The sequence below is a fragment of the Eulemur rufifrons genome, chromosome 3 (genome assembly GCF_041146395.1).
Source record: "Eulemur rufifrons isolate Redbay chromosome 3, OSU_ERuf_1, whole genome shotgun sequence".
NCBI classification, from domain to species: Eukaryota; Metazoa; Chordata; class Mammalia; order Primates; family Lemuridae; genus Eulemur; species Eulemur rufifrons.
The window spans coordinates 72,006,746-72,017,881 of record NC_090985.1 but is presented as its reverse complement, the minus strand read 5'-3'; positions in this window follow the sequence as shown (position 1 = coordinate 72,017,881).

The following is an 11,136-nucleotide window of genomic DNA, read 5'->3' as shown; positions in this document are numbered from 1 at the left end:
AGCAAAAAATGAAAGAATGCACTGCTTTGTTACTATCAAGCTTACTTGATAATGTAAACTCTCAGCTATCAAAAACTCAACAGTGATTTTGCTTTTCAGTTAAAAGTGTTATATTCAGAGTCCACACAGACTAAAGCAGACAGTTTTCTGCTGCTTTTTCCCTCCTCTTTTCTGTGTTATTTTGTAGCAACTCTGTTGTGCTGAGATCTTACTAAGAATTGCATAGGCATCTATATTATGATAAGTACAACAAAAATACTGAGGACCATAGATATTTCACAAACATTCAGCTCCTTAAAAACTTTTTTTTCCCTTTTGGATTAGACAAGTCAGTGTAGAAATTTGGAAAACTCAGAAAAGCATAAAGAAGAAAATGAATAACCAGCAATTATTGCGTTCTGATCTCACTCGCCATCATCTTTCTCTCATTTGAGTTGTTGTAATTGCTTTGTAACTAGTCCCCCTGCTTTAATCTCTACCTAACCTCGCAGCCAGAGGGATCTTGCTAAAATGTTAATCAGATCATGTCATTCCTCAGCTCAAAACCCTCCAGTGTTCTCTCATCACTCAGAATAAAAGCAAAGCACTTATGATGGCCTGTGGAGCCCAGTGTCATTCCCTACATCCCTGTGGCTGTATTACTGTTCATTCATCATATCAGGTGATGCCGGGCGCACTCCTGCTCTCAGTCCCTCTGCCTGGAGCGCTTTTCCCACTCTCACACCCCTTTCAGGTATTCCTCAAATGTTATCTTTTCAGTGAGGACCTCCCTAACTAGCTCCATAAAATTGCAGGTCCTCCAACATCCCTGCCCCCCTTGTCTGATGTCCCCATTGTCACTGTATATAGAGTTTTGTTGTTGTTGTTTAATCTATTTCCTTCTGCTTGAATGTAAACTCCATAAAAGTAGGTCTTTTTATCTGGTTTCCTCTGCTGTTGTATTAGTTTTCTAATGCCACATAACAAATTGCCCCAAAATTTAGTAGCTCAAGACAACAATCATCATTTACTATCCCATGATTGCAGTGGGTCTGGAGTTTGGGAAGGGCTTGGCTGGACGGTTCTGGCTCGGGGGGCTTTCCTGAGGTTCCAGTCAGATGTTGCCTGAGGCTGCGGTTATCTAAAGGCTGGACTGGGGCTGGGGGTCTGCTTCCAAAGTGGCTCACTCACGTGGCTACAAGCCGGTGCTGGCTGTGACTATGATGCCCCAAGTCCCCTCCAGGGGGACCTCTTCACAGAGCTGGCTCATGACATGGCAGCTGGCTTCCCTCAGGCTGAGTGATCCAAGAGAGTAAGGGGGAAATCAGTGCTTTTTATGACAGCCTCAGAAGTCCTACACCATCCCTTCTACTGTATTTTACTAATCATATGTGACTCCTGATTCAGTAAGGAAGAAGACTACACTAGGTTGAATACCAGCAGGTTGGAATCCTTAACTATCATTTACTATCTTGGAGGCTGGCTAATGCAGCTGCCATTTCCCCTGTGCCTAAAACAGTGCTTGGCATGTAATAGGTGCTCAGTAAGTACTTTAATTAAAATAATTAGAAGGAGTAAATTCCGCCACTCAGAATTTTTGATATATTTCTTTTCTTTTTTCCCTAGCAGAACCCAACTACAATATGGTATGATATATTTCTTTACAGTCTTTTTTTCTAGGCATATATACTATATTGTTTATTAAAATTGGAATTTCTCTCTAGATAAAAATTTATAATCTATATATCTGAATATACATACATGTTAATAAGTAGTTTGGAAATATGATATTTAATGTATTTCAAAAATTATATCATTGATATACATAAGTTGTTTCAACCCTCTTCTTATTATTATTTCTGTTGTTTCTAGATTTTTTTTCTGTTTTTTTTTTTTTTTTTTTTGAGATAGAGTCTCACTCTGTTGCCCAGGCTAGAGTGAGTGCCGTGGCGTCAGCCTAGCTCACAGCAACCTCAAACTCCTGGGCTCAAGCAATCCTCCTGTCTCAGCCTCCCGAGTAGCTGGGACTACAGGCATGCACCACCATGCCCGGCTAATTTTTTCTATATATATTTTTAGCTGTCCATATAATTTCTTTCTATTTTTAGTAGAGATGGGGTCTCGCTCTTGCTCAGGCTGGTCTCGAACTCCTGAGCTCAAACGATCCGCCCACCTCGGCCTCCCAGAGTGCTAGGATTACAGGCGTGAGCCACAGCGCCCGGCCTTTTTTTCTGTTATAAATACACTGTGATGAACATTCTTGCACACACATCTTTGCCAGAATCTCTTGATATTTTCTTGGGACTATATCTAAAAATAGAATTTAAAGTTATGAACATTTACAATTCTTAATTTAAATTATCAAATGGCTCCCAAAATATCACCTATTTTACATTTCTCTCAGTAGTGTATGAACATGCACCTATTTTGTCATGTCCTCATTAACATGGATTGTTAATACTTTTTTAGAAGTTGAAAAATTTTGATTAAGAGGAAATGGGAGAAAGATTTTTTAAACATATTTTGAATTTTGTTTTCGGTTTATAGTATAGTTTTCCCCCTTTTATGTAAAATTAACTGATTTTTAGGAGTTAAAATACACAAAATTTAGAGGTGAGGTGAGAAACAGAAAATCAGGAATTGCTATAATTAAGTTTCTGACTTGTGCAACTGGGTGGATGGTGGTGCCATTAGATGAAACATAGAAAACAGGGAGAGGGAAGTTGGGACAGGGAGGAAGAATATAAGGGCATTTTAAACACCTTAAGGTGAAGCAGTTGTATACAATTCCGTAGATCTAGAGCTGTGCTGCCCAGTATAGTAGCCACTAGCCTCATGTGGCCATCAAGCACTTGTCCTGTGGCGAGCCTGAACTGTGATGTGCTGTTACAGTAAAGTACACTCCAGATTGGGAACACTTCATAAGGAAAAGAAAAGTAAAACATATGATTGTATCAGTTAATGTCCAATCAGGAGACAGAAATCAGACAGTAATTTGAACAGGAAAAGTTTACTGTAAAGAATTATTAAGTATAACAGGGCGAGTGTAAACATGTAAAAGAAAACCTTAAAGAGGATTATGAGGCTAAGGAGGTTTCCAAGGAAGGACAAGTTTGGATGCCAGCCTCCTCCCCAAAGCTGAGATCATTGGAGAAGTTGTGGTTGCAGCCCAATGGATGGCAGAGAAGTTCACTGGGTTGCCCAGGCCAGAGCTGGTCCATAGTTGCCAGGAGAGCAGGAAACATGGCTCCAGGGGACAGGTGGGCTAAGGCTAGCATGCAAGTATGCAGGTGTGCAGAGGGACACAGAGCACAGGGAACCAATTCTCTGGCAGGGCGATGCATGGCCTAGAGTGCACAGTGTCCACGTTAGGAAGGCCGTGGGAAATGCCCTTTGAGGTGCAGGCAGGTTGAGGCTGGTGGGCAGGCAAGCAGAGGGAGTTGAGCATATGCTTGCCAACAGGCTGGCATGAGACCTAGAGTGTGTGGGGTTTGCTTTGCAAGGGGCCATGAGGTGGTCACTGGGCTGAGGTCAGCGTTGTGGGCTTGCTGAGGGACTGCAGACTCTGGATGTGCTGCTGCACCAGAGTGCCCCCCGCCCCATGTCTCCACACGTGTGCTGCTGATAGCAGACCAGTAGGCGCAAGAAGTAAACAAAAAAAATGGGGCACAATCGTTCATGCTTGTAATCCTAGCATTCTGGGAGGCTGAGGCAGTAGGATTGCTTGAGGTCAGGAGTTTGAGACCAGCCTGAGTAAGGGCAAGACCCTTTCTCTACTAAAAATAGAGAAAATTAGCCAACCATGGTGGCGAGCGCCTGTAGTCCCAGCTACTCAGGAGGCTGAGGCAGGAGGATTGCTTGAGCCCAGGAATTTGAGGTTGCTGTGAGCTAGGCTGACACCACGGCACTCTAGCCTGGGCAACAGAGTGAGACTATGTCTCAAAAAAAAAAAAAGAAAAAGAAAAAGAAAAAGAAATTAAAATAAAAATTTAAAAAAATGAAGCACTCTAGAACCAGGAAGAGAATTTCCTTTCTCTTGCAATGATCTTCTGTTGAAGAAAGCTTCATATTGTGGTTGCTGCAAAGAAATTCTTAGCTTTATTACCACAGAGGTGGTAATGCATGGTGAAGTTAGAGCTGAAAGGCAATAAATTGATAACTGACACACTCAGTATTTTTACATTGATTCATGTTGAAATTATGATACTGGGATAGTTTGGGTTAATAATATATATCATTAAGACTAATTTCATTCTTAAAAAAACTTTTAAATATGTAATTAGTAAAAAATTTAAATTTACATATATGGTTAGCACTTGCAAGGTGCTCAAATAGATATCTGAGGTAGGGAGATTAATTCCATAGAAATTGATGGAAGTATCCAGGAGGAAAGTGTAGAGAGAGGAGAAATCCCAGTAGGAAGCTCCAAACTCCCTAAATTTATAGGTTGGTGTAATGGTTAACTTTATGTGTCAATTTGACTGGGCCATAGGGTGCCAAGATATTTCGTCAAACATTATTCTGAGTGTTTTTGGATGAGAATAAAACTTAAATCAGTTGACCAAATAAGGCAGACTGCTGTCCCTAAAGTGAGTGGGCCTCATCCAATTAGTTGAAGGTGTGAATAGAATAAAAAAACTGATGACTCCCTTCCAAGTGAGAGAAAATTCCTCTTGCCTGATTATCTTTGAGATGGGACATTGGTTTTTTCCTACCCTAGGACTCAAATGGAAACATTGGCTCTTCCTGGGTCTCGAGCCTGCAGGCCCTTTGGACTGAAACTGCACCTTCAGCTCTTCTGGGTCTCTGGCCTCCAGCCTGCCAACTCCCTGTGCAGATCTTGGGACTTGTCAGACTCTATGATGAGGTGAGCCAATTCTTTGTAATAAGTCTCCCTTTCTCTCTCTCTATATATATATGTATGTGTATGTATATACTAGACACACACACACACACACACATATAAAATCTGTTTCTCTGGGGTACCCTAACACATAACACAGTTGGGTATAGAAAGAAAAACCCAAGGAATACTATAAAGGGTGAGTGGAAAGCAAGTGGGAGATGTGTAGTAAGAGAGGGATTTTCCCCTAAAGAGAAGAAATTCTAGAACATGTTAGCACGCTGATGGCAATGATGATGAAGAGGGAATGGAGTTGGCAAAGTAGGCTATAAAGAATATGACGGTAGATGTCTGGGGGGAGTGTGAAGTTTTGCTAGGTACCTAGGGCAAGTGCAGCAAGCTTTCAGTGGTGGGATGGTAGGATCCAGGTGGGGAACTTCTCAGGGTGAGGATAAATTACACCTTCCTTGGTGGTGAAGTGGGGATATGGGTGCTGCTCTTGACAGAACAGCTGCCCTTTCCTAAAGAGACTTGGGACTCTGCACACTGGGACAGAGTCCCTGACAATGTGGCTTGTCTCTCTAGAGGACTAGGGAACCTTGCTCACCTCAGTTCCCTGTTGGGTAAACGTCAGATGATGATAGCCATTTTGGTTGACATTTAATGTTTCTAAAAAGATCACCTGGAAAAATGTGCATCTCAGAGAGCGGGTGTATATGCCCTAATAAAAGAATATGATCTCATACTTTTCTATTTCTTTAATATGTTATTGTGTTAATTAAATATTTTTGTGGCTAGATTTGTAACTTTCCTAGAGGACAGAAAGGAATAGGTAAACCTTATAAGAGCTGTTGACATGATGCCCGTGGCACCCCTAATATTTCTCTGCTGTTATATTTCAAAGAGTTGACAGCACTAGAGTGACATTGAGTTATTCAGTCTAAGCCAAGGAACTGTTAATTAAATTCTTTGAAAGCTGAATTATTTTGGCCTGAACTATCTGAACTTTTCAAAATTGATCAGATGTTTATACAAGTTTATTTCCTTTTAAAGGATCTTGGTATTCTCTTTTTCTCTTTCATACTTTACCTATTTTTGTAATATGCTCAAATAAGATATGAAACACTACAAAATAGGGTGTGGATAAATGTCTATCAGAAAACTGGGTGATATTAAACAAAGGAACAAAAATTTAGATCTAGAACAGGGTTTTAGCAACGTGTTCTTATCTGACAATATAGGACAAAGAAATGTTTGACTCTAGTTTCCGAAAGCTATCACCGGAGAAGTGACTTGAGAAGTGATTCATTGAGGTTCTACCCTTTTAATTTTGGTCTGAGACTCCTCATCCTGGCATGAAACCTAGGTCATCTGAGCAAGTCATTTAACTCCTTGGCTCTCAAATTCCTCCTTGGGAGATTGTATTATGAGAGCTTAACCTTAGGATAACCTTAGGAATGGAAAATTAAAGAAATTGAGACCTCCATATAGACCATAAAATCAACACTCTCCACAAGATATCAAGTGACAAGAGTCCTGTGGTTAATAAATCCCTGCTGCACAAATCACAGGACTCACAGAATGAAGGAAACTGGGCACAATTTGGAGAGCACCTTGGACTTGGGACTCTGCACACTGGGGCCGTGTCCCTCCCTGACAGTGTGGCTTGCCTCTCTAGGGAACTGGGGAACCTTGCTCACCTCAGTTCCCTGTTCAGTAAAAGTTAGATGATGATTGCTACTTTGGTTCACATTTAAAGTTTCTAAGAAGAATACCTGGAAAAATGTGTATCTCAGAGAGTATGTGTATATGCCTTAATGAAAGAATATGAATTCATACTTTGATATTTCCTTAATATGTTACTGTGTTAATTAAATATTTTTATGGCTAGATTTGTAACTTACAAGTGCTGCCTATTATGACACACAGTGTCATTAAAGAGGAGAACAGACATAAGCAAGTTTTGTTGCAAAGGAAGCTTAAACTGGATCTAACTTGTTCTAGAGTAAAATGGAACAAAATACACCCCTCCCCCACAAAAAAAAGAGTGAGGTAGACTTGATGATCATATCCTGGGTCAGAATTCCTGGCTTCTCTAGTCAGTGTTAATCTTCCTTTACTAGTTTGCACTTAATGGTTGTGAATTCTAAGGCAAGAGGTTCTTTGTTAAGGAGAAAATGCACAAATGCATAGTTATGAAGGGTTATTTAGTAAGTTAATGGGATCAATGATTTCAGGAAGTAGAAGGTTTTTGTCCCCCTAATTTTTTTGAAAAAATTTCAAACCTATAGAAAAGTTGTAAGAATAGTATCGTGAGCTCCCAAATATCTGTCAGCTAGATTCGCCAATTACTGATCGAGACATTTGGAAGTCAGTTTCAGATATCAATGTACTTCCCCCGGATACCTGCAGCATTCATCCCCTAAAGCATTCCTTGTATCACTATCACACCTAGGAAAATTAACATTACTCAATTATATTACACATATGTTGTACATACTTAAATTTCCCCAATTGTCCCCAAAACATTGATTACAGCTTTTTTCCCACCTAAAATCTAATTGAGAGTCACACATTGAGTTTGTTGCGTATCTGTTGTCTCTTTCAATCCTAGACTATGTGAATATCCTGGTACCCTAAACTTTCATCCAGAAGTTTTAGCACACATCACTGATTTTGCCTGAACCAGGCATTACATCGGCCCTGCAAAAATGGTGGCTATAAAATCCTATCATATTATTTCATCTGTATTAAGTAGCTAGCATAAAGATCCCTCTCATTCTCTCTTTCTCTGTGAGCATCACTATGCACTTGTGGATATTTGTGGGGGGTGTTATCATCTATTACTATCATTATTTTTTTTTGGTTAAATTGTCCCAAATTTGGCAGTAAGCTAGCTCATCTCTCTGTGTGTGTGTGTGTGTGTGTGTGTGTGTGTGTTTTACATGACCTCATTAGTTTTTGAGCACTTGTAGCTTTCTGGAATAAAAAATATTTTCTGGGTCATCTTGATCTTTCCTTGCTCTAGCCCTGAAACTGGTCACTTCTCCGAGGATCTCTGGTTCCTTCAAACAGGGGATGGTGTTTAGAAACCAAGATCTGGGTGCTGGGTGTCTCAGAGCAAGGTGTAGATTCAGATTTGTAGGACCTGAAGCTAATATAATTTAGAGATTTTTTTTTAAAAAAAGAGGAATGCAAAATTACATATATAAAATTAGGTATATGGCCTTAGAAGAGATCTCTAAGTGAGGAGTTATAGATTTGAAGTTTTATTAGCTCTATTATTGGGATATTATTGTTTTTAGGATCTTTCTGTGAATGGAATATTCCAATCCAACACCACAAGGTTCTTCTTTAGCTTCTGTCATTTCAAATTTTTATATAAACCAGGATGAAAATCATGGTTCCAGAGATCATCAGTATATTTACTCATTTGTTCTATCTTAGAATATTGACAAAAATGGGTTTAGAATTATAACACCAGTATTCCTACCAAAAACAACCTACTAGGAAAGTTCAAGATTTTTGTGTAGTGCTTCTCAATGTGTTATCTATCTTACTAAGTATATACAGCTAGATTACTATATTAGAATGTTACTTAACCTTTTCTGAATGGTTATAATATCAATTCAATATACAGTTAACTTCATTTGTTTCTGTTTGAATTCAATTTTAGGGTTGACTTTTTTATTCTCTTTGATTTAATTTAATTTTTTAAAAATGCAAAACATTTATGATTAGATGTCAAAAAGATACATTGAGAAGTTTCACTCTCATCCCTATCACTCCACCCCATTCACACCCATCCTCTATAAAGAATCATTTTTGTTAATTTGTGGTTTATCCTTCACAGATTTTTTTGCAAAGACATGAAAACAGACATACAAATTCTTAGTTATCTCTCTTTTTTAAAACAAAACATAGTATATTATACACACTCTTTTGTACCTTTGCTTCCCCCTGGCCTCCAGAATATGTCCCAGTACTCACTCTATATCTGCTCTTGGAGAGCTTCTTTATTCTTTTTATAGCTGGATAGTAGTTCATTGTATGGATGCTCTACAGATGATCTAACCAGTTTCCTGTGAATGGTAATTTAATTGTTTCCAATATTTAGGTCAATATTTTGGAAAATTATATAGACTGCACTATGAATTTAAACCAGAGAGAAATGTGTACCCAAGCAATAAAAGTAAGCATTTGGGAAGCATTTGAAGTCCATCAACCAGAACTTAGTGAACACTTTTGGTTCATTCATTCATTCATCTATTAATTAAACAACTATTACTGGGTATCAGGAATTGACATTTACTCAGAGCATTTGTTCTGCAGAGAGCAGGTCTATGCAAACCTACCACCAAAGTCTGAGGAAGCTGAGAGGCTGAAGAAAGAGGCTGACAAATCCACCTGCTCAGAGAGAAACATTTAATAGGGACTTATGAACAAAAGCCACGTCTCAGGTGGCAGCAGCAAGAAGAGAGAAGATTGTGGATCCGGGCTCCATTACATTCAGGACATGGGGTTTATATATATACCTTAGGAAAGGAATGTGTGCGAGGATTGAAATTCACCCTTCACGGAAAGGCAAGAAGAATGCTAAGTGAATCTGCCTCAGGGTGGATTAACAATAACAATAGATAAAGTAGAAATCTTAAAGGCCTTCCTGGAACAGCGGTTAACCCGAAGTCAACATGCTGGATTAGCATCCTGGATGGAGTTGCTTTAGCCTCCACAGCATTATTCACCTGGATATGCTAAATTATCTGAGTTACTGAAAATGGGTTTACTAGGTTCTTTACAGAAAGGTTGCTTGAGTTTATAAAATATGAAGCAGCTGACCTGAGAAAAGGACACTAGGAGAAAGTGGTTCATGGAATTTTGAGTTACTACTATCGTTTTCATTGCCTACATACCATGCCTAAATTTGTCCCCAAATATTTGAAGTCTATGTTCATAGACTTAGAGCAGAATTAGGGCACTTAGCAAAGTAATCCAGGGTTGACTTTTCAAGACAATATTCTTAAATACACACATATAAAAGACATACACATATAAAAACACATACAATATATGTATGTAATATATATTCTTCTGTAATGAAAGTGAATATAAATCAGATCTTATTCTTAAAAGTTTGGTTTCTGTTATGAACACAATTTTATCAGAAAATATGGAAGGGAGAAAGCCAGGGACTTCTCTTAGATTCAAGAGGAGCATAAAGTTTATTGTACTTAAAGCTGTATGAAAACTTTTTTTCTCATGTTGCTTTCTTGTCTCACTAAGAACTACATCAGCAGAAGGAGGTACAGGTTGCGGTATGAGGCATTGGGGTCAGATCTAAAGAGGAATAGTTAAATTGATTCTTACTTAGTGGTGCCCAAACAATGCCCCGATCACCAAGAGTCCTCCTCGCCCCCAAACTTGTGATTACTACACTATGCCGGAGCTGAATGGAGAGCAAGAGAAAAAAATACTTAAAACAGTCACTCTCACCATCTTTTACGGAAGGCTCCTGCCCATTAGGAAGCTCTTTGCATTAGTTTGTCCGTAAATAATAGCGCACACAGTTCAATTTGAAATTTCAAACTGACCTAAACTCCAACCCTCAGGCAGCTGAAACAGTAATTATAATCCTGGCAGGTCACACAGTTCTCTTAATTTCTCGCTCAGACCCAGAACACCCACTACCTCAGGCTAGAAATTCAAGGCTCTGCAGCTAGTTCCGCCTGCAGTTTAGGGCAGCGAGCCTACCAAGTATCTAGGAAAAGATGACCTGAAAACCTTCCTTCTTGCGGGTTCAGGAAGGCAGCAGAACTTTGTGATCAAATATCAACAACCGGGTTTGGTTTCCTCATTCCCTAACCCAGAGGCCCGCAGAGTGAGAGTACGAGGTAGGGAACAGGATGAAGGGGCGAAGGAGCCAGCCCACCGCGGGGATCTTGCTTTCTAAGAGCGACCTCCTGCCCCTATTAGCCGCGTGACCTGGGGCGGGTCACCTAGCATCTCTGTAGCCTTCTTTCCTTTATCTCCTAATTTCGGGGCAAGTATATCTTCCTCCTGGGAATACTGAGAGGACCTATTGGAAAAATGTGGGTAAACGTCTAAGGCCCTGGCCCATGGTAAACCCTTAATAAAAAGTAGCTATTTTTAAATGGTGGTTATTAACGCCACTGCCATCACCAACCTCTTGACGTGGCCGCCAGGATCCCCACCTCCCAGCCTGGCAGCTCCAGGCCCCGGTGACTCATTTATTTCTAGGACAGCCCTCTAGGCAACACTTTCCAGAATGACTGCTTCTCAGAAGGCAGGAAATC